General features: G+C 37.9%; 1 protein-coding gene, 1 long non-coding RNA gene and 1 pseudogene across 2 annotated transcripts; 2 read left to right on the top strand and 1 right to left on the bottom strand.

The window, feature by feature from the left end:
* Positions 1-23882, top strand: part of LOC148740330 (uncharacterized) — a 191029-nt gene that overhangs the window by 32004 nt on the left and 135143 nt on the right.
* Positions 7076-19449, bottom strand: LOC148740333 (uncharacterized; annotated as a pseudogene). The gene is made up of 10 exons (XR_015997137.1): positions 18694-19449; positions 17450-18371; positions 14451-16090; positions 13914-13962; positions 13086-13224; positions 12774-12843; positions 11865-11925; positions 11373-11648; positions 9763-9863; positions 7076-9369 (listed from the first exon to the last, which is right to left on the bottom strand). The product of XR_015997137.1 is annotated as an uncharacterized LOC148740333 (transcript).
* LOC148740334 (uncharacterized) lies at positions 9351-9913 on the top strand. Its single transcript, XR_015997166.1, has 2 exons — positions 9351-9391; positions 9804-9913. It is a non-coding gene; the product is annotated as an uncharacterized LOC148740334 (long non-coding RNA).

Consider the following 23882-nt stretch of genomic DNA (forward strand, 5'->3'; position numbering starts at 1 on the left):
CATTCTCCCATACATTTCTTTATATTTCGAATAAACGACCAGACACGCCGCTTCATCATCGTTTCATCATCATCGTTTATTCATAATAAAGCAGGTGTAGGGATAGGCAAGACATTACGTCTTGATGTGGACCTGCACCAATTAAATTATCAATTAATAAAAACCTAAATAGTGAATAAATCGAAAATGGGTATGTAAATAATGACCGTGAGTTGAAAGAAATATTAATAACGATACAGAGTAAATATTAAAAGTATCTAAAGTCAACAGTTTTGTTGGAAACACTACAGGAAGCTTGTGTGAGCCCCGGGTGTGATTTAATCAGCTCGGTTACTCTTGGCAATCTTAGATACTTTTTTATGGTAGAGATAAAAACTCGAGTGGGTTTTACTGCATAGTCCACCTTTAATGCTAGGCACAGTAGCGTCATTAAGAAGCTTTAGTAGAGTAGTATTTACTGATGCAAGACCTTTTGGTGCCCGTGCCCTTCAACGTCCGCGACCATTTAGAAAGGCCACTGGGCTGTTTACCTCGATCTGTTGGCTGGGGAAGATGACTGATTACCGAGGGAGAGAGGGTGAGAAGCTCTTTATTACTCCACCAGGACAAGGAAGAGAGATCCAAGAATCGTTTCTTTCATTTTCCAATGTTTTCAAGAGGTAAAAATGATTACAATGGTCTTAGCGACTCATTTCTACAGAAACGAATCCTATACTTTTCAGTCTTTTCTTTATTTCATTTACATGAATCAAGTTTATTCCCTTAAGGTACGCATGATAAGAAAAACACATAATAAGAAACCATCGAAATTTCCTTCAAGAATCAGGCTATAAAACAAAGGACTACGGGTTCGAGAATCCACTGTCACGAGTGGAAATCAACAAGGAACAATATGATGGTTTGTGGAAACCTACTTGTCGCCCAAAACTTAGATAGACAGATAGATCGCTTAGTGAGTAATACTTTGCAGTCGTAAAACTGAATTGCGTATTTTACAGCCAACATTGGTTAAAATATAAAGCTAAATAAAATCATATAAATGTAAATGCCTAATATAATAAATAAATCTAGAATAGGTATGAATATCTAAAATTAAAGTCGACTTTCTTTGAAACTTTAGGAGCCATTGTGCGCACCCTGGGACATAGCATAAAAGAAAGAGCGTCGAAAAGGTATGCGAGAACGTGGCAAAGTATATATCTCTCGACGCCTTAAATTAGAACTACATTTTTTTCCTTGATGGCAGAAGATGGTATAACTTGTGTTTGGGATTGTTAACAATGGAATCGAAGAAATGACAACAGAGTTCTATGCGTCTATCATACAACGTAAGCAGGCCCAGACTGTCAAGGCTTTCCCAATATGACATTTCAGGTAAAATTATAGCTCATCTTAATGTGCGAAGCATTTTGCACAAGATGAATCATGTTCGACTATTATTTAGTGACAAGAAATTCGACATTTTTAATTTTTCTGAAACATGCCTTAGCCCATCTATAAAGGATTCTGACAGAAGTAGATATTACTGGCTATTCAGTACTGAGAAATGACCCAACGGTTAAAAGAGGCGGCGGCACGGCAATTTACGTACGCGATGGGATTCCCTACAAACTTAGAACGGATTTGACTACTGAAAATATTGAAACATTATGGATTGAAGTACATCGACTCAAGTGCAAGAAATTGTTTATTGCCTGTGTATATAGGTCACCTGACGTCTGTTCTGAGACATTCTTCGATGCACTAAATGACTCACTCACTCTCGAAACTGCCAGCGGGATCGGAAATTGTCGTTTTGGGGGATTTCAATATCGACTATTTAGCTGTAAAAGACGACACTGCAGACGTGTAGCTTGTAATACGAGATCTGGACGCACTGCAACACGTTTCAACCTAAGTTAAGTTAATACTTTGCTTAACGCAACACACGTATTCATTGGTGTAAGTATTCTAGGATCTCAAAGTTATTTCTTTCGTTGTGTTCTTTTTAAAAGCTTATAATATAATTTTGAGAAAGTTGAGTGACAATATTTCCACGTCGGAAAGAATCAGTAAAATGTGGTTCTCGGCTATTTACCACCCAATCTACCAAGAACTCGCACTATTATATTGTTGAATAACTATGTTGTTTTGATCTTAAATACGTTATCAATTAAAATTCCAGTGTTTTTTACGTTACGTTATAGAGACGAAAGACTCAATCCCATGATCGAAAATAAGAATATCAAACATCATGATGCTTAGATATCTACCAATAATTTGCGCAAAGTAAATAGGACTAGGGAAAAAGGTAAGTGTCGAACGCCATCGTAAGAGCTTTCCGTCGTCACTGCTTAAAGTCCCTATAGTGTAGATGTTTAGTGTACATTTTTGTTCAGTGTACAGTATGTAAAAATAAATGCCACGCCTATAAGGCTGATATCTAAATAAACCTTAGGTTGGAGTTAAGTAAATAAATACGGTAATTAGATTGAACATGACGGTGACGGTTTTAAATCATATTTTAATTGAATTGAAATCATCCATTCACAATAAGGCGAATTAGAAACTCCCTAAAAAACTCTAATACGGAATGATGAATAACCTCGAAAAAAATGATAGGAATAATAATGACCTTTATTAGTACACTTCCACATAGTGGCTCTTCGCTACTAATATAAAAACTAACTATATGCCTAATACTCACAATAAATCAAAATTGATAAAATAGTGAATAATAAAAGCTATACTAGATTAGTTAACACAAAACCCGCACACGTGTTCTGTACTCTTTGAAGGCGTTTGGTCTGGTACTCTGGGAGAGGACTAAACACAACGTTGCAATAATTCAGTTTAGAGAGTATAAGACTTTCCACCAGTAGTTTTCTTATGTGGTATGGTGCGAAGTTTTTTAGTTTCCGTAGTACTGCTAAAGCACCGTAACACGATGACAACAGATTCGTTATGTGTTCTTGCCATGTTAGTTCTTGATCCAGATAAACTCCCAAAAGTGTCATCGCAGTATACATCTGCAGAAAAACCATTTAAAGAGTGTGCGCGCGCCAATTGTCTTGTAGAGGGAAGCATCCATTTGTTTTTTCTGAATTCAACGCCAGATTGGACGATTCAGAGTAACTGCTCAGGCATCTTATTGTCTGATTAGCATCCTTTATGCACGCCTCTATTTCATGCGGCTTCAAGTGGTGAAGCAACGTGGTATCATCCCCATATTGAACGCATTTACAACTTAACTTTTTCTGGAGGTCTGCTACATAGATATTGAAAATTAACGGTCCTAAGATCGATCCTTGAGGGACGCCGAAGTACGTTTCCAACCGCTGAGAAAACTTGTCATCTATCATTACATACTGTTGCCTGCCCGTAAGATAGGAGGTAATCCAGGTTAGAAAATCCTTTGAAAGACCCATTGAGTGCATTTTATAAATAACTGACTTGAAGTTCACAGTGTCAACAGCTTTCGAGTAGTCTGCAAGAATCATGAGAGTTATTTTGCCGCGACGCATTGCACGTGTAACATCGTCTCTAATCTCCAGTAATTTCCTGGCCGTTGAGTGATTCTTTCTAAATCCTGAGATGTTTTCACCAAAAAGTGCTCTTTCTTCAATAAATCCAATTGTCTGATGGGCTACCAGCCTTTCAAAGATTTTGGATAGGGCTGGGAGAATGGATACAGGTCGAGAGTCATGTTTAGCCATTGGTTGATCTATCTTTGGTATTGGTGAGATTTGCGCCACCTTCCAGTCAATAGGGAAATAACTATTTCTGATACAGCAGTTAATTATATGTGTGAGGGGACCTCCTAACAGCTCCGCAACTCGTTTCAAAAACTTCACTGGACCTGTTGAACCTACGTTCTTAGTAATTTGATTTCACGTAAGACCTCTACATGGGTTACCTCGCGTAGCTTGAAAGGGACGGAGTCGCTAACATAACCCAGTGAATTTACCAGATATAATAGGTCATCGACAGAGTCCCCTGAAGATTTCCCTAAGGTTCGGTTCCCTAAGGGACGGAGTCGCTAACATCACCCAGTGAATTTACCAGATATAATAGGTCATCGACAGAGTCCCGTGAAGATTTCCCTAAGGTTCTCTCTGCTGTAGTGGCGAAGAATGAGTTGAGCTCATCAGGATCGGAATAATGAATAAGTGAGATCCAATTATTCCACTTCCACCCCCGAGTACAACTGTGACAGTATTCAGTTCATATTCTTCTCAGGCTTTATTATGAAACTGTTGTCAGCTGCCTGCAATTATCATAACAAGCACTATAACCACTTGCAATTCAACCATTAGGAGTTTTATAAACCTGTGAGCCGGAGAGCCCTGCGAGCCAAGCTGCGAGCCCGCGAGTCATTTGAACCACAGTCAAAATGTTAAGAATAGAATATTTATTTGATAGAATTTTGAGAAGTCTGATTCCCTAAAGTGCGAAGCTGTTAAAATTACGTGATTTACTCACCATTCTTGAAGCCAATACACGGAGTTGTCGTGGAACTACTATTCTCTTTTCTCTTGAATGATTTTCCTCGTTGATATCACTGAATGATAGGAGTCAATGGATACCATTCAGTAGTGGTAGGGTGGTGGAGCCATACGTTTTCCTCAGAAAATTTTTTTACTTAAGTCTTGAACCTTAATTAATTTTTTTTCACATTGTTTTTATTTTTTGCAGATCTTGAGCAATTTGAATAGATAAAATTTTCTCTGAATAACAAAAATATGAAACGAAGAAAGTAATTCGTCCAACTGAGGACATACAGCCATTTCTATGATGCAAGATTTGGGACGATCTACAGATGTTTAGAGCATTTTTCATATTTGACGCACCAGCAATAGTTCTGGCAACCAAAGCGAGTATAAGATTTTTTCTGGGAATATTTCATTATTAAACACTTTTGTAGCTGAATTTAAAATTAATTTTCCAGGCAAAGAGAGAGTACCCTGGGAGCGAGGTTGTACCGTTTACACTCGTCCCCAGGATCATCTACACTTTCAAAATGGCGGGTGGGCGGTTTATAGTGACAGTTGAGTGATAGGCGCGAAATGATCCACGACCTCCTGGCTGGACCCTGGACCAATCGAAGAAAAAATACTCGCAAAAATGGCTCGCATGGCTCGCACTGTGGCTCGCAGGGCTTGCCATCTCACAGATTTAGCAGACCCAATCATTGGAACCAATTTAGTAAATTCACATGTCACAACATAAATGTGAAGAGGAATTTCCTTCACTCACCTGGGACAAATGAATATACTCTGTCAATCTTATTTCTTAGCTCCATAACACATCTCATTCCTTCAACTGTAAAAGGATTCCCTCTCACATACAAAAGATTGAGTTTCTTCAGCTGTTTTATAGCTGAACTCAACACAGTCAACTGGTTGTAACTCAGCCCCTGTCCCTCCAGCTCCACCATCTCCCCAATAGTATCAGGGATGGTGGTTAGATTGTTATGTGAGATGTCCAGTCTGGGAACGGTAATTTATTCAGTGGAATGAGATAAATCCCTTGCTTGTGGAAGAAACGACAATAAAAGGTTAATGATTAAATGAAATCAGGCCCCAAATACATTTCTCCTTTCTTTTACATCCCTATATAATATATACCTTTCTTTGTGGTAACCAAAAAAAAATATCATATATAACTTAACAAATTACTTATCGTCTTTATTATATAATTACATCATCAGTTAAGTACAACACTAACGAAAATTGTCGATACTAGGAGCACTTATGACAATTTTTTATTTTACTTACTATCCGAGAACGTCCTCTCCTCTTTGTATTTTTTGATCAGTTTGCTGGATTTATGATCAGCGGATGAGAATTTTATCCCAGAAACTTTCAATCGCTTTCAATCGCCCAAATTAAGTGACAATAAATCGAATTTAGGAGAGAAAATTTGTTTATACTTTCCTACAATTTCAACCTTATAAAGTTTGCTGGCCGTGTGTAACGTAGTCTATACAAGTATTGACATAATTTCAAAATTGAAGTGCAAGACTAAATACTTGAACTCTTACTTAAAAGCGCTTTTTTTAACTAATGGTCTCCTTCACAATCAGCGATTCTATCTATCGAATAAATGAATTCAGTTTTCTCTTTCATTCATTTTATTTTCATTTTTATTTCAATTCCTTTGCCATGATGTTTTGGTCTTCAAGATCACTTCTCACTCGTCCACGATGATCGCTAAGCGCATTCAGGAAACAAGGAGGAGGAGGCGGTGTTGGTATCTTATTTAAGGATGTGCTGAACATCAACACTTCATTAACAGTTGATTATGATACATTTGAAATCATGGATGTTCGTCTTCGGAGCCTATATAGTGTCAGGATCTTAGTCATCTATCGTCCACCTGATAATTCCTCTTTCAATCGATTTTTTGAGGAATTCTCACATCTACTTGAATCTGTAACTGTGGAGTCTTCTGATCGAGTCCTAATTACTGGTGACTTTAACTTTCATATGGATTGTCAAGATGATGTAAATGCCAAACGTTTTACTGACATCTTGGAATCTTTTGACCTTAAACAACGTGTCTGTGCTGGGACTCATCGCAATGGCCATACTCTTGACTTACTTATAAATAAGTCTGATGATAACATGCTCAATAATATCAAAGTCTATGATCCTAACATCTCTGATCATTTGGCGGTAATGTGTGATGTCTCCATAAGAAAGCCCCAGTTTAGGAAGGAAGTTATCTTCTATCGGAAGCTTCGGTCTCTTGACATGGAGTCGTTTCTTAGTGATGTTGCTGACTGCCCTCTCGTCATCGACCCATCCAGCGATCTCGATCATCTAGTTCAACAGTATGACACCTTATTAAGATCAATAATGGACAAGCATGCTCCTGTCAAGCGCCGAGTTGTTACTATTAGGCCTGCTGCTCCGTGGTACACTAATGAGGTATCTGTAGAGAAGCGTAAGCGACGACGCCTTGAAAGAAAATGGCGAAGAACCAGGCTACAGGCTGATCGACAAGAATATAATCGTCAGTGCTGCGTTGTGAATAATTTGATCAAGTCGTTGAAATCCTCTTACTACACTACCATCATTACTGAAAACTCAAGTGATCAACGGGTTTTGTTTAATACAGTATCAAAACTACTACAAAAGCAATCAACTGCACGGTATCCATCATCTTGTAGCGATGCACTAGCTAATTCTTTCGCTGATTATTTCATTGACAAGATTGATCGTATCCATGCCACACTAATAGAGAAGAATTCTGCGCAAGGTAATGATGCTAATGAAAAAAAAAAAAAAAAATTTTTTTCAGGTCTGATTTTCACTATTGCTCAAATAGTGCTTTACTGCGAAGGATCGTTCTCATATACGAAGTGACTCTTGGTAACTACGTGGAATGTAACTCTGTGTTTTCAGACTTTATTAATGTCAGTTACGAAGACATCAAGGGACTTGCATTGAGATCTATTAATAAATCCTGTGTACTTGATCCTCTGCCTGCAGTGGTAATGAAGGAATGTTTCAATTTACTAACTCCTGTGTTGACTAACATAGTGAATACATCTTTATCTACTGGAGTTATGCCTGATGTCTTGAAGATTGCAGCTATGACACCGACTTTAAAGAAACATAATGCTGATTTCACTAAATATGAAAGTTTTCGACCTATTTCTAATTTGAAGTTTGTGTCTAAGCTTGTGGAAAAAGCGGTATGTGTCCAGCTTACAGACTATATTACATCTAATGGTCTTTCGGAAACGTTTCAATCCGCATACAAGTCATTTCACTCCACTGAAACGGCTCTACTGAGGGTTCAAAATGACATTCTTTGTGCTTTAGATCGTAATGAGTCGGTCATACTGGTACTTTTGGATCTGTCGGCGGCGTTTGATTCGGTGGACCATACTCTTCTAGTGACAGGGCTGTCTACTTGTTTTGGTTTTCAAGGAACTGTGCTTAAGTGGCTGAAATCATACCTGTCTTCACGTAAGCTGTTTGTTAAAGTTGGGAATAGTCATTCTTCACAACGTGCATTGAAGTGTGGTGTCCCTCAGGGATCAGTTCTGGGCCCTTTGTTGTATTTGTTATACACATCACCTATTGCGGACATAATAAATGATCATGGACTATCATACCATCTATATGCTGACGACACCCAATTATATATTACCTTTAAATCTACCAGCTTGAATGACATCCAACAAGTGAAGTTGAGAGTGGAATGCTGTGTGAGGGACATTGATGAATGGATGATAAGAAACTATCTTAAACTAAACCAGGACAAAACGGACCTTGTAGTCATCAGTTCCAGATACCATCCCATGCCTGACATCGGTCACATTACTGTTGGTTCTGAGTGCATTGCACCTCGTGACTCTGTTCGTAATTTAGGGGTTCAGTTTGATAGCATATTTAGTTTTGAGGAGCACATTAAGAACATTTGTAAATCATCATTCTATCATTTGAGAAATATTGCTAAAATCCGCAAGTACTTAAGCCAAGATACATGTGAAATCTTAGTCCATGCATTTATTAGTTCGAAAATTGATCACTGTAATTCCTTATTACATGGCCTTCCTAAGTATCTGTTAGCTAGACTACAGGCAGTTCAGAATGCTGCAGCTCGTGTTGTCACATTGACACCGAGGCATGTTCATATATCTCCTATTTTAATTAATCTTCATTGGTTACCAGTTGAGTTTAGAAAAACTTTTAAAGTCCTTTTATTGGTATACAAGGCCCTTCATGGCCTTGCACCTTCCTATATCTCTGACCTTTTGAATTTTAAAATATACTCTAGGTCATTGCGTTCTTCATGTAAAGAATATTTAGTGGTTCCAAGAAGCAGATTGAAAACATATGGAGACAGAGCCTTCTCTATTGCAGGACCTAAATTGTGGAACGATTTACCTCTAGAGATTAGGAAATGTTCTTCAGTGGCAACTTTTAAGCAATCCCTTAAAACTTTTTTATTTAAGTTAGCATATAGGTTATGAGACTCGTTTTGTTTTGAGATGTTTTTGATTTATATAGTAGATAACTTAGGCTATATTTGAATTATATTGTCTATTGTAGATATTTTATATTATATATTTTTATATTTTATATTGTAATTAGGTAGCGCTTTGGACAATTATTGGATTTTAGCGCTATATAAATAAAATTATTATTATTATTATTATTATTATTCTCTTCTGGTAGGGGATCGCTAGACTGCTGGACTGGACCGCTGGACTGGATCCCTAGATTGCTGGACTGGACCGCTAGACTGCTGGACTGGACACGCTAGACTGCTGGACTGGACCGCTAGACTGCTGGACTGGACCGCTGTACTGCTCTATTTCTAGGATAGTAGGCTGCACGTGAGAAGTACTCTAAGTGGTTACACGCTTGACAGCTGGACAGAAAGGAGAGAAGAGGTTAGTGTATTAGATCAACTGGTTACCATGCCTCTCTGCCACGAGTAAAAAATTAATGGTAATACAAATGCTATCAAGATAATGAGGATTTGGCATTCACACCTGGGCGGATCATGAAATTAAAAAAAATACCAGACGTTACTAAGCGGAAAGGGTGATATCGTTGTGCTGAGTAAAGTAACAAAGCCAACAATAAAGTGATTTATCACGTCATTTTAAATTGGCCAATAACATTTGAATGGCACGACACGAACAAGTAACACCAAATATTTGTTTCAGTTCCGAGATTCAGGAAATTCAATGAACTAATTTACTTTTGATATCAGCACAAATGCGGTTAACATCATTTTGTGAAAAAAAGATTTCTTTACCATATTTATTCCAGAACACTAATTTGTTTTTTGCCTTTTAGAAGTCTGTTCTCCCTGACATGGGAAACTGTCGTCTTCGATTCTTCTCTTTTCTGTATGACCTACGAGAAGCACGATAATAACACGGTAATAAAACACTTCTTTCACAGTGGTTTCTGTCTTTTTTTTCTTTAAGGCCCCACAGTCAATCAATGACTTGGCCACTAAAGTAACGCGCATGTCCTCGTACTCGATGGAAGTTGCATTTTCCCGCGCTTGGTGCAGGTTCAAAGTTTACCGCGTTTGATGCATATTCAAAGTTTCCCGCGCTTGGCGCATGTTCAAAGTTTCTCGTGTTTGGTGCATGTTCAAAGTTTCCCGCGCTTGGCGCATGTGCAAAGTTTCTCGTGCTTGGTGCATGTTCAAAGTTTCTCGTGCTTGGTGCATGTTCAAAGTTTCCCGCGCTTGGCGCATGTTCAAAGTTTCTCGTGCTTGGTGCATGTTCAAAGTTTCTCGTGCTTGGTGCATATTCAAAGTTTCCCGCGCTTGGTGCATGTTCAAAGTTTCTCGTGCTTGGTGCATGTTCAAAGTTTCCCGCGCTTGGTGCATGTTCAAAGTTTATGCCTTTCTCAATTATGAAGGGAGGATGTGGTCTTTATGTACAGGGTTGTCAAAAAAGCCCGACACGCGGCGCATTTTCCTGTCTACTCTGAAAAACGCGCCGGCTACTCCGAATGCATGTGGCTAAATTCACAGCCTAGCGGCATAACATTGTGCCACGTACTTTGTATCATTGTTCACAGTTAAGCTACTCAACTGAAATCTTTTTAACGAACCTGATTAATTAGGAGGGACAAACTAAACGTACCAAAAAGTACCACAACTGAAAAATAACCCTTACAAAATAGTTCTAGGGGCTCTGGATGTTAAGTGATACCCAGGTTTGAACTCCTAGCTGCTCTGGCCGATAGCCGAGACTGTTCTTGATGGTCCTAAGCTCAGCTCCTTGGCCAGAATTCAAGATCGCCAACTGGTTTGTCCAGCTTGTTGCTATCTATCCTTATTCTTATCCTTTCTTCTCATGTTTACCTAACATAACTGTTTTCTAACTTTTTTTCTTTGAATTTTTGGCCACAATGTATAAAGATAAGAGGCGCCAGTTACTGATCCTTCCCTAATAGTGGAGACAGTTTTTTGCGGTTTCAAGTTTTCCATAAAAACATGTTCATACATTCCTAACTTTTTGTTTAGAGCCAAGAGACATGATATAGATTAATTTCCCTTGATATTAAGCCTTGTAGTCGGATTGAGGCGATCTGGGCTAGTTTTGAGGTACTGCCTTCCTCTGGAGACTGATAACGTGACGGTACGTTACAATAATTTACGTTTCGTTACGCTACGAAATCGTTAGCTTCCCTGGAAGTTAAATCAGGAAGTAACATCATATTACTCATACGCACTAGCACTGGTTGCCAAGTTGAAGATAATTTATGCAGCTCTCAGTGAGCGCATAATTATGGAAATTTCTGAGACTGCTTCCTAAGCGACTCCATGCCAGGCAATAAAAACAGTAATTTAAAATAATTCATAACAACAATTTTGAACTAAGCGACATTCTTGAAAATAATTACCTTGGTGGTAACAAAAATTTTCACCTAGGTCTTTGCGCTGTACAAGTTCGTCCTGTAATGCAGCATTCAAAACTTGGAAAGTTGCTCTGCAACCTTTCTTCTGTTTCCAGTGTTTTAACTTGTGATATGCTCTCTCGTCCAGACCCTCTCGTCTTTGTCCTATATCCTCTAGTTTTGCATCCTCGACCTTGAGGCGACGCCCAAGCTTTATCCACTTTTCACCAATTTGAGAGGCTAATTGTTCCAATTCATAATTTGTTGGTGTGCCTTGTTTTACTACAAAAAAAAAAAAGAGAAATAATTTCTATAGAACCACTACTGATACGGTCTTTTACTGGGATCTCTGTACAAAATCCATCAATCACACTGTAAGCAAAGAACAATGATTCCAACCAGAAGTGTGTAATGGTCCAATTATATCAATCAGTGCTCAAGGCCGGAGGTAAGCTAACATGGCAAAAAACTTAAAGCAGTGAATTCAGTCTGTCTTACCATAATTTTTCTGTTGTAAAGATTTTTGTGATGTACAAACTTCACTAGATGGATCAGAATCCTGTAACGAAAAAAAAAAAAAAACCATCTTAATGGTTTCTTCAGCATGTAAGACATAACATGTTCCCAAAAAATACCTTCCTACTTCAGGTTGAATTCGTTTAGAGTAGGATTTCCGGGATTTCTCCAGGCTCAGATTGATTTTTCCAGAACTCCAAATTTCACTTTTAACCCTTTCATTATCAAGATTTCCAAATCATTTCTCCTTACGGTCTACACACATTTCTTATAATGTAAATTCTGAAAACTTGATTGCTTGGTTTTTAACAAATATCCAGGACTATTCAGAACCTGTAGTATTTTTCCACGACTTTCCAGTCCTGGAAAATGTCAAAATAAAGTTCCATAACGTTCCAGGTTTTCCAGGACCAGTACGAATCCTGCTTACTTATATTGGGTCCATTTCAAAGAAATTGGTCTCACTTATTGTTTTCACAAGACAAGACCTTGATTTCCTTACCTGAGGAGGTACCTTTTTGGGTTGCAGACTGAATTAACAAAAGGGAAAACCCCATTATTCTGATTTGGAGATCCACCTTGATTAGAAGAAAACTTATCACTCCTCGCTACAATTTCACAGTCATTTCTAAATTTCATCTTTAGATGTCAAATGAGGCTTAAGTCATGCCCAGATTTAGGTTTCCTGTCAAGGTGTAACTGAACATGCCATCTTTGTTTGATGGAATTCCTACCCACCTCCTTAGAGCTCGCAATTCCAGGCACAAATTTACAAGGGAAACTTAAGTTTTCTTCATTATATGAACTACAGTAACTGAAAAATTGTTAAAATTCTAAAATATTATAACCAAACCATGATAATTATCACCAACTTTGTACGTTAAATTGTACCTGGCTTTCTCCCTCCATAAACCACCTCTCCATTCCAAGGCAATGGCCACCTTGTACTATTACAGTATCTCTGTGAATGCAAGATGATAAATTAGTTAAATGTTGTAATCTTGTGACTGGGTATGATTTCACATCATCTTGATATAGCAGATGGCGATACTTTCAGAAAAACTGCTTTACCATTATAATCACCTCTCGCGGGTTGATTATAGGAAAATATGAAGTAATTCTCGACCAATCAGGGAGCACGTCTCCACGATCATCTATGTTATTATACAAAGATAAGATCATGGGTAACAGTTATGCGTTTACTTGAAGATGATGGTTCTGTCTTCAGTTTGAACATCTTCATCTATGTCATCTGACAACTCAGCTTCAACTTCACTTTCTCCTTCTGAACTAATTTCGATTTCCTCTTCTTCCTCTTCGCCATCCTTCTCCTCTTCCTTAGCTTTGGGAGACATCCGTTAGAAAAAAAATTGAGAGCGTTAACAAAAGGCAAGGTGTATATAAGAACGATCCTTCGCAGTAAAGCACTATTTGAGCAATAGTGGAAATCAGACCTGAAAAAAATTTCAGGCCTGTACGGGATTCGAACCACTGACCTCTGCGATACTAGTGCAGCGCTCTACCAATTGAGCTAACAAGCCAACTGGGAGCAGGCCATCAAATTAATTCGATATAAACCCGTAGATGATAAATCAAACAACAACAAACATATGAAACATATGAGTGAACTGCGGTTATGAGACGAACAAGCCAACAAGCCAACTGGCCTGCTCCCAGTTGGCTTGTTAGCTCAATTGGTAGAGCGCTGCACTAGTATCGCAGAGGTCAGTGGTTCGAATCCCGTACAGGCCTGAAATTTTTTTCAGGTCTGATTTCCACTATTGCTCAAATAGTGCTTTACTGCGAAGGATCGTTCTTATATACGTCTCATAACCGCAGTTCACTCATATGTTTCATATGTTTGTTGTTGTTTAAAAGGCAAGGTGCCATATTTACACCTCGATGCAAACTATGAAACTATGCATCTGTTGAAGAAGAAAGACGAAATCCTAGACAGCGTGATTCGTGCTAAGATTTCTCTTTCAGATCTTCGAGTTTAAAAGAAATTCAAATTCTACACAGTTTCATTACCTCTTGGTCTTATTATAGCTCCTGGATGTTTCCCAGTTTCATTCAGCGCCTGTAGAAAAAAACACAACAATTGAAGACAGAAACTTAGAAACCACAGGTATCTGCATTTTTAGGATAGTTCGTGGCTCTGTTTGCCTCGGTAAATCACAAATCAAAAAGGTTTATGTTTATAACAATATCACAATAAATGCGCAAGCAAATCTGTTGGCAGTATTAGTGTCCAATCGAGAGGATTCGTCGTCAGTGGTAGCTAGAACGTATGAAAACAGATAACAAAGCGAAACATGACAAAAACATACATCGAATGATGGGAATAACTCTCTAACTCCCAAATTTCCATATTAAGAGGATTAGTAGTTGATCCAAAAGCAAATTATCCGAACTAACATCTTAAGGATTGATTGGTGGGTCTTGGGAGTAAAAGAGTCAGACGTCGTGTGTGCAAAGTGAATGGAAAACAGCCGATACAACTACGGCTGCTTGGATAACAAACAAGTTCAACATTTACTTTCCTTGATAAACAAGGCGTGATCCTACCTGTAATGCATTTTTGTAAAGTTTCTCACTCGTGTCATCTCCAATGGACGATGCCAGCTCCTTGAGTTTACGGAGATGCTTTTTCATTTCAGAGTCCTTCATCTCAGCATGCTTCATCTCCCATATTTCTTCATAAAAGCTCAATGCCTCTTATCCATATCTTCTATGCATGTTAAATTTCTTAAGTTCCTGACATAGATTGAGAATTCCCTCGATTGTTTCCCTCCTTTCAACGCCGATCTTCTCCGTTTTTTCTTTGCTTTTCCCTTCTTCCCACTGCCCTCGCCACGAAGCCAGCAATCTCTCTCGGAATTCCATGATTGATCCTTCCTGTCCTATCTCTTTGTAAAGTTCTTCTACCTTAGCCTTCAATGATGCTTTATCTAGTCCTTCCTCTTTGTTTCCAAGGAAACCCACTCTCTCCAGACACATTTTGTACACAGCCACCTTCGCCATTTTGTATTTCGTCACCAGCTTCCCTTGTTCATGAAGTTGAGAAGAGAGCTCCACCATCTCGTCCAAGAGATTGTCTCTTTCACTCAGTGTGATACAGAGAGCATCATTATCAGTTTCCAAATCAAACTCTTCTTGAAACTCTTTCTCGTTGGCATTGCACCTTGCCTCGTAGAACCGAAGCTGTCCCTTTTGTACAACAACTTTGTCTTTCTCATCATCAGCAAGGTCACTCAGGGCATCAACGATGCCTTTGTTATACTCATTGAATGTGAATTGTGGAGAAGCTTTCTGTTCTTCCCAGAAACGTTGACAAAACTCGAAGGCCTCTTTTCGAAATGATTTCTTCCGTCTTCCACTCTTTGTCCAATCACACATATCTTCCACCCCTGTGATAATCTTTCGTCACACCTCACTGTGGTTTCCCACGCCAAGTTTCTTTTCCATATCCCATGCATCAAGAAATAGATTCAAAGCTTCTTTTGGATGTTTAAGATTGGCTTGAAGGACCCCTTGTTGAAAAATGCTTCGCACAGTCTGTGGGTGATCTCCAAGAAGCTTCTTCCTTATACTGTAAGCCCTCTCTGAAAGTTCAATTGCCTCTTCATATTTCTCTTGAAACATGAGTGCATTAGCGAGATTTCTTTGGAAATGTGCCTCGTCCCAATAACCTGAAAGTTTAAGTTCTTCCAGTAGACTCAGTGCATTCCTGTAACATTCCTCTGCCTTTGCATAATCTTCCAGGCCCTCATAAGCAGTTCCAATCTGATTCTTGTACATTGGCATGTCTAAGTGGTTCTCAGAGCCGGCTAATTTCTCTTGCATCTTATAGGCTTTTTCATAGAACTCCAGTGCTTTCCTGGGCTGATCTAAAGCAAAAAAGGTGTTTCCAATAGCATTGTAGCACCTTGCAAGATCAGAATGCTCCTTTAGAGGTGGTTCAGAGAAAGTTAAGGACAACTCCAGACTTGCCATTGCTTTCTTATAGTCTCTGTTTCTATCGAGGATTTCACCTTCAGTATGCAAGTAAAGCCCCTTGGTGAGCTCAAAGGATTCACCAGTTTGATATTCAACTTTCTCTAGAGAATTCAGAGCTTCCCTCAATGTTTCATATCCTCTCTCTGTTCCATCAACATCTGCAACTTGCCTGGCTTCCCAGGACTTCAACTGCGCTCGGCTAAGGGAACCTATACAAAGATGAAGATTGATGAACAGAAATCACAGCTGATGAACAGTACTCAGTATCAACAAAATGTAAATTACCAGAAGACCTATTGTTTTTCTTTTTGGTTTGTTTGTTTTCTTCTTTTTAAATATTTTTTTCCTTGCTATTTTATTCTCAAAGTAGTTCCTGAGTAATTTCTCAGTTTACTTGTAGAATCAAATAAGCAATGGTGGTAGGACTTTAAGGAGTAAATGTTTGAATAATTTCAGCTTGGGTGACTGCACAGGGCAGGGCTGGCTTGAAAATATAGACAAGATTACCTCTGTACTTCACAACACAAAATTCCAATTGACTGTAACAATGGCAAAGCACCAAAAAACTGACACATAAAATATCTGCAGATGTCATGAATGGTACCTTATTCAATTTATCAGCCTAGAGCTCAACAGCAGTCCAATAGTCTAATTTCAAATCAAGCCTGGGCCTGAGCCTGTTCACTTAAGATTTTCCTTGAGTTCTATTGGCAAGCATTTGTAAGGTAGTCAAACTTCATTGGTTAGTAGCATTTAGGGCTGAATTTTCATTGGTTGTTTTGGACAAGTAAAAAATCTGACATTTTGGTGGGATGACTGAATACAGTTCATAGTCTGAAAGTAGCTCTGACAAACTATAATTTTACATGCATATATATAGACCTATTGCACTGTCCTAATTACTAAATTATACTGACAGTTTAAATGGCCAGTTGTCATCACATAACATCCCTGGATGGCAGAAAGCCTCAACTTAAGTTATTATGGACAGGAAATGCTGATGTTGGGTTCAGATAATGCCAAAAATGTTCAGGAAGGTGGTTATAAAATAGGAATGCCCATGAAAAAATAATATTCATACCCTCCATTTACAAAAGATATAATAACTCCATACAACCCAAATGTAAAGGGCATCACTAGAGTATAATGGCCAGTATCTGGCAGTATGGACTGATCACAGCCCCTTTTGTACGGAAATGACAAGGACCAATGTTCTCCAGTAAGGCTCAACCGTGTGAGGTAAGTAAGTACTGTAGTTTATTATACAACAATTGGACCAAAGTTGCTTATCTTGAATTGGACACCTTTTTGAAAGAAAAATACATGGCTCACAACTGTTTCTGTAGAAATAGTCCATATGAAAAAATGCCAACCAATTGAGAACCAATCAGAACTCTCAGATTTACCTCCAGACTATATTGTCATATAATAAACTGAGGTAACTGTTGTAATTAGATTAAACTAAGCTGTTTCAAAGAGACATCTTCAATGTCTCCCTTAACCAAGCGAAAGCTATTATGGAATTTGAACAATCAGATGTAACACAAAGAAGTTTCAGTGCCTCTCACCTGTTTTTCCATCATCTTCGCACATATCAGCCCAGCCATGAAACACCTTGATTAAAGTTGTTTATCATTCAGCATTGCAATGAAAAGAGATGCGATCAAAGCATTCTCACAGAATTCACCTGGAACACTGAAATAATCTGGTTGTAAGGAGATATCAACAGTGAACTCAAAGTCTCCTCTGTCTTTTTCAAACAAATGAAATGCTCTGACATAGTCTGGCTCAATGAGTTTGGCAATTTTCTCAATCCTGGACATAAAGAGTCTGTAATAGCGTGCTTTTGCCTCTAGATAAGGAGCAAGAAGATCTTCCTGATTCTTGATACTGTCAGCATACATCTGTAAGAGAGGGTGAATGTCATATTCCCTTTCTTTTGCTTCTTCATCAACAACAAAAATTATTCGGCTGGCTACAAGACCCTCTAACTGAACGATGGCCTCTGTTAGGTCAATATCAAGAACTTTGGCACCTTTTGACACAGAGAAAGGCCCATGGAACAAGGAAATCACTACTGCAGATAACTTTAATCTTTCTGTGGAAAGTGTATTAAACATTAAACTGATTGCAGATATCTGATTGACATCCATTCCTTCTTCTTCAAAACTAACAGCCCTTTCTCTAATGTCCTCCTCCACTTTTGATGTTTTCAGAGCAGAGGCAACATCTGCGATGAGTTCTCCTGGAGATTTTCGTTCTTGTTGCAAAATAGCTGCCAGTCCTTTTAGAAGAAGGGGGAATCCTTTTGCGATACTGATTAAATCATCCTTCTGCTCGGGTTTAACATCTGTCATTCCCTTTGGAATAACAAGTTTCTCTGAAAAAGCCCGTTTTAGAGAGCCCACTTCAAAATCATCCACTATTTTGGGACCTTTCAGCTCAGCCCTTGAGGTGAGTAGCAACTTTAAAGGGGATCGTTTTCCTTTGCAGGGGCGTAGCCAGGATTTTTCCGTAGGTACGCACAGTTTTCCATCTCACCTCTTCACCCCCCCCCCCCAAAAAAAAGATCAAAGTCATTTTCGATTCACGTGTCTTTTCTTTCAAATCGCGTGCGCAAGAGTCTTAATTGAATGCAGATTAACCTATTTTTCTGTCTTCTTTTTCTTTGAGTGAGCATGTGCGAGCGGCATTGTATATTTGAAATATATTTTTTATTTATTTTTTTATTTTATTTATTTATATATTTATTTTTTTTATTATTATTTTCAGGTACGCAATTGCGTATTTGCGTACAGGTAGCTACGCCCCTGCTTTGCTTTCTGAGAGCTTTGCTAAAAATTCTGTGAAAGCTTTTTTCAAGTTTTTCCCTTCTTTACCTTTTCCTGAAGTAAAGTGGTCTACATTATCCAGCATAAACAGAACTGCATGTTTCTTTCCTTCTAGTTCTTCAACCTTCTCTAGAATTTTGGTAACAACATAATTTTGATCAACATGACCAACTGGCACTACAAGTTCGAGAGAATGTAGCATTTTGTAATAGATCGCTCTCATATCCTTTGTTTCTCTTAAATCAAAAACACGATAAATTCCTCGCCACTGTGAGCAAACTTCGGTGGCAAGCTTTGTCTTTCCAACACCTGACGACCCAAACAGGTTTAGTACTCCGATATCTTTCGAATCCAATTTTTTGTTAATTTTCTTGATTTCTTCGCTCCGTCCTTGAAATTCCTTCTCTGGATCAGCTTTAATCGGACGGGAGGCCTTAAAGCGATCTATATCTTTCTTAATGAGTTCCTCGTTGTTCGATTTCGGGGCAATGACATCTTGGAATAGTGTGAGTTTATTGTCAGATACATACCCATCCTTCTCAAGAAGATGTAAACCTTCCAACAGACCACGATCTTCCAGCAAATGGAATTTCCCTCCGTAATTATTTTTTAAAGATTTCAGAAAATTTTCTGATTCTACAGGACTTAGCCTAGAAGAAACGTCCGTAAAAAGTTGTTGTAAACCTGGCGCATTCTCGATACCAAGTGCCGCCATTCTTGATACATTTCAATTAGGATACTGCTGACCACTCTACATGTGGATAAGTCACGCGATCTCATCACGCTTACCCGGAAGTAAGTACAACCTGAAGCGTCCCAAGCTCACGTCGCGAGGAAAAATGAAGGATTACTTCGTGAAAGTGTCACGCGTTGTGTGACGCGGTTTTAAGTTACGCGAGGAACCGTAAGTGCGCTAAAGAAAGAATAGTATAGGCAACGAAATATGGTCCATTTACAACATTAAACATTCCGAAATATGAACATTTTACATTTAAGATTGATAAAACTGACCCACTTCTTATGTGTCCGTTGTGTTTTTCAACGATTTTCGCCGTTTTGGGCTTGCTTTGCCATCAATTTTTTTCTTGTTGTCAGACGAAGTCAAGGCTACACACAACGATTTTGACCGTGGTAGGGTCGATTTATGTACAATGCTTACCCCACTAGCACAGTAACACCTCGCTTTAATCTATTTCTTCGAATAAGCCCCCACGATCTATCAAGTATTCTCTCCCAAATAAGCGCCCATCCCCCACGAAAAAATGATTCCTTAGAGAAAGCATGAACAAAGCAATTGATTTAGACACATTTTCCAGTATAGTCATGTGACGGTTTTTCACCCCTGACTTTCATAAGTAGCCGTCAGTACTTATCGCCGATGGGGGGAGGGGGGGGGGGAGAGGGGGAGGAAGGAGGATCACAGGGCTTGCAGGTCAAATAGCACCCTTTAACTGATACGTTTGTCTTCTTATTAGAATGTTCAGTCATCTTTGACCGAGTCACCAGCCCCAACCCCCATAAACAAAAACAAACTAACTAACAAATGAAATAAATCTAGGAGGATACTATAAGGACGGATACAATACCTGAACGATCACTATAACGAACATGCAGATGCTACTCAGTTCTAACCCGATGAACGTGAACTTGTCGATTGCCCTTTTTTTTATACCGACAATTGTCATGTTCGTGTAAATGGTTTTCTTGTTTTGGCTTGTTTTGCCAGCCTCGGTTTTTCTTTTTTTTAAGCGGTACGGTCAAATGTAAACCAGACCACGGAGGGTGAGTAGATCGTGACTGTAAGTCTACTGTAAGCCTGCAAGCTGGCTCATGCGTGTTTAACCAAATAGGAAGGAAGGTTAGTAAACTCACCACAGAAAAAGTGGGCTTGTGAACTGCTGGCCGTAACTGATTTAAGGGGGTGTCCTATTTTCTCTTAGACTGAGCCCGGGATCGCACCGATCGTGGAGTCGTAGAGTAAGTTCTTCACTGTGTTCGTTTAATCAAGAATGGAGTGAGGGCTGGTAACTTCGCTACAGATTACGCAAACCTGTGAGCTGCAACACCAGCTGCATTGGAGGCTGACTTGATTAGGCTGAGTGGGGCTCAACACGGGAGTGCGCACAAAAGGAGAGATCTAGCTCTACTGAAAATTACTCATAAAGCCCTCTACGATGATGTCTGGCCTGATTACTTACGCCTTAAATTCCGTACAGTCAACGCCTATAATCTAAGATCTCTTGAAGCCCCAAAGTTGGCTATTCCAACTGAAAGCGGCACTTTTCAGGACTCAGCAGCGAGATTGTTTAATACTTGAACTGACAGCTTAAGGCAAGAGCCTGATTATAACAATTTCGTTAGGTTAGCGAAAAAGCTCAGAGTAAGCATATCACTGAATATCATTATTGTTTTTAACCATGCAGTTTATTTTTTTTTAACTGTACATATCTTATTGTAATCTTTTTTTTATTTTTGGTTTCATTTTTCTCTGTAATAATATACTGTAGCTAGGTCATTAGTAGGCGAAGAGTACTACTAATAAAGTAGTTATTATCATTATTATTATTATTATTATCATAAATGACAGTGAAAGCAATGAGCGAGTGATGGAGTCGTGAGCGAGCGAAAGTGAAGCGATTTGGAGAATTGACCATTAGCTGTTTCAAACTAAACTATTAGAAACAAAAAACGCATCGTAAGGACACAAACATGACAGAAACACATGTCGCAGAAACATGATATTTTTGTATTTGAAGTATAGTCACAGGACAGCATAGAAAGATCAGAAGGATCAAAATGCATAATACAAAGGGCTCATTTAGAAGCCACAATATTTGAAAAAGTCAATCAACTCGACAAACAATTTGTTTATCAAAATGTAAGAAGCGAAGTTCCACTGCCATGGCGATAGGTTATCAAAATTGTGGGAAGGATAAGTAAAGGAGACACGCTAACCCATTCATTTCCGAGATCTCATCAGTAATTCTCCCTGCCGTTTGCCATACATGATGCTGCCACGGGGAATAGTCCTTTTCACAGTTGTGGGCTTGGTGGCCAAGCCTTTGAACAGGAGTGAGGCTTAAGGTGACCTTGTTATGATAGAGATGTTGCTGCTTTTGAAATGCAAATTACTTTGTTATCATGCTAACTAGATACAGGTCTATATCACAACAGGGTCACCCTTAGCCTCACTCCTGTTCAAAGGGACTATTTGGTATTGGATCAACTAATAGTCCATTTTACAGTTGTGTGCTTGGTTACCAAGCCTTTTAACGGGACTGAGGCTAGGGATGACATTGTGTTCTCATGGTTCCTTTATTAACCCAGAGGTTATAGTTGTGACCAATAGTCCATTTTACAGTCGTGTGCTTGGTTACCAAGCCTTTTAACGGGACTGAGGCTAGGGATGACATTGTGTTCTCATGGTTCCTTTATTAACCCAGAGGTTATAGTTGTGACCAATAGTCCATTTTACAGTTGTGTGCTTGGTTGCCAAGCCTTTGAATGGGAGTGAGGCTAGGGATGACCTTGTTATGGTACAAACTTTGCTGCCTTTTAAATGTAAATCACTTTGTTATCATGCTAACTAGATACAGGTCTCTATCACGACAAGGTCACTTTCAGCCTCGCTCCAAATCAAAGGCTTGGCAACTAAGTACACAACTGTAAAATGGCCTATTCCCTGATTGATATTTTTCTTTATTCTCATCACTTGTCTGTTTGATATTGTCTTGATATTCTGTCTTGGTCACTCATGAATGAGAGGTAAAGGGTTAAGGAGCAGCGTGACCTTCAGAGAGCCAACAATCGAGGTTCATTCGAAAATAACCCACAGTACAAATGCATATAAACATGTTATTGTAATATTTCAAACCTCTTTAAAAAAAATGGTCAATTGCATTAGATAAAATTTATGTGCATATTTACGAAAGTTCATTGTCAGTTTTCTTTCGTTAAACTAATTTTTCTTTCTTGTGAAATAAACGTACAGTTTGTATCGTGAATTACAAGTCCTAAGTACAAAAAGTAAAATAAACAAATTAAATAAAAAATTATGTAATAAATCTATCGACATTCATAATTAATTATTTATTAGAATAATTAATTATTAATAATTTTAATTATTAAATTTCTTTAAATTAATTAAATTAAATTAATTAAATTTAATTAAATTAAATTAATTTAAAATTTAATTAAATTTAATTAATTTAATTCAAAAAAATTTTAATTATTAAAAATTTTAATTTAAAATTATAATTTTAATTATTTTAAATTCATAATTAATTATTCAAACGTACAGTTTGTATCGTGAATTACAAGTCCTAAGTACAAAAAATAAAATAAACAAATTAAATAAAAAATTATGTAATAAATCTATCGACATTCATAATTAATTATTTATTTGAATAATTAATTATTAATAATTTTAATTATTAAATTTATTTAAATTAATTAAATTAAATTAATTTAAAATTTAATTAAATTTAATTTCATTTAAAATTTTTTTAATTATTAAAAATTTTAATTTAAAATTATAATTTTAATTATTTTAAATTCATAATTAATTATTCAAACATACAGTTTGTATCGTGAATTACAAGTCCTAAGTACAAAAAATAAAATCAACAAATTAAATAAAAAATTATGTAATAAATCTATCGACACTCATTGTGAGTTTTGCTCTATAAATAATATCTTTTCTTTGCACACTCTATACAATGGGTTAATTAAGAGGTATAGTTTGGAATTATATTTTGAGCCTAAAGGATGAATGAAAATTGGAGGTAATAGTAGAATGATGGTAAGATACGGTGAAAGAAAAAAACAGGAATAGAGTGAAGTAAAGCAGATTGAAGGAGGATAGAAAGAGAAAAGGTTTGTTCTTGCTAGAATCCCATAGTCGAATAAAATCTCGCATTAAAGGCTAGGTCTAATTAAGGCTAAGTGATATTGTCTCGCATCTACATATAAATAACATCTTTGTTCTCTTTTTTTCTTGTATAATTAAATTTTGCGAGTGAAGGAAAATCCGTTACCCGACTCGTAAATTCTGCGTTAAATTGCACGCGAAAACTGATATCACACTCATCGTTTCGCGTTTCGTGCGATATCGGTTTCGCGTGCAATTTAAGGCGGGGATCATTCGTCGGGTAATGAGTTTTCCCCATAG

The sequence above is a fragment of the Stylophora pistillata genome, chromosome 2 (genome assembly GCF_964205215.1).
Source record: "Stylophora pistillata chromosome 2, jaStyPist1.2, whole genome shotgun sequence".
Classification (NCBI taxonomy): Eukaryota; Metazoa; Cnidaria; class Anthozoa; order Scleractinia; family Pocilloporidae; genus Stylophora; species Stylophora pistillata.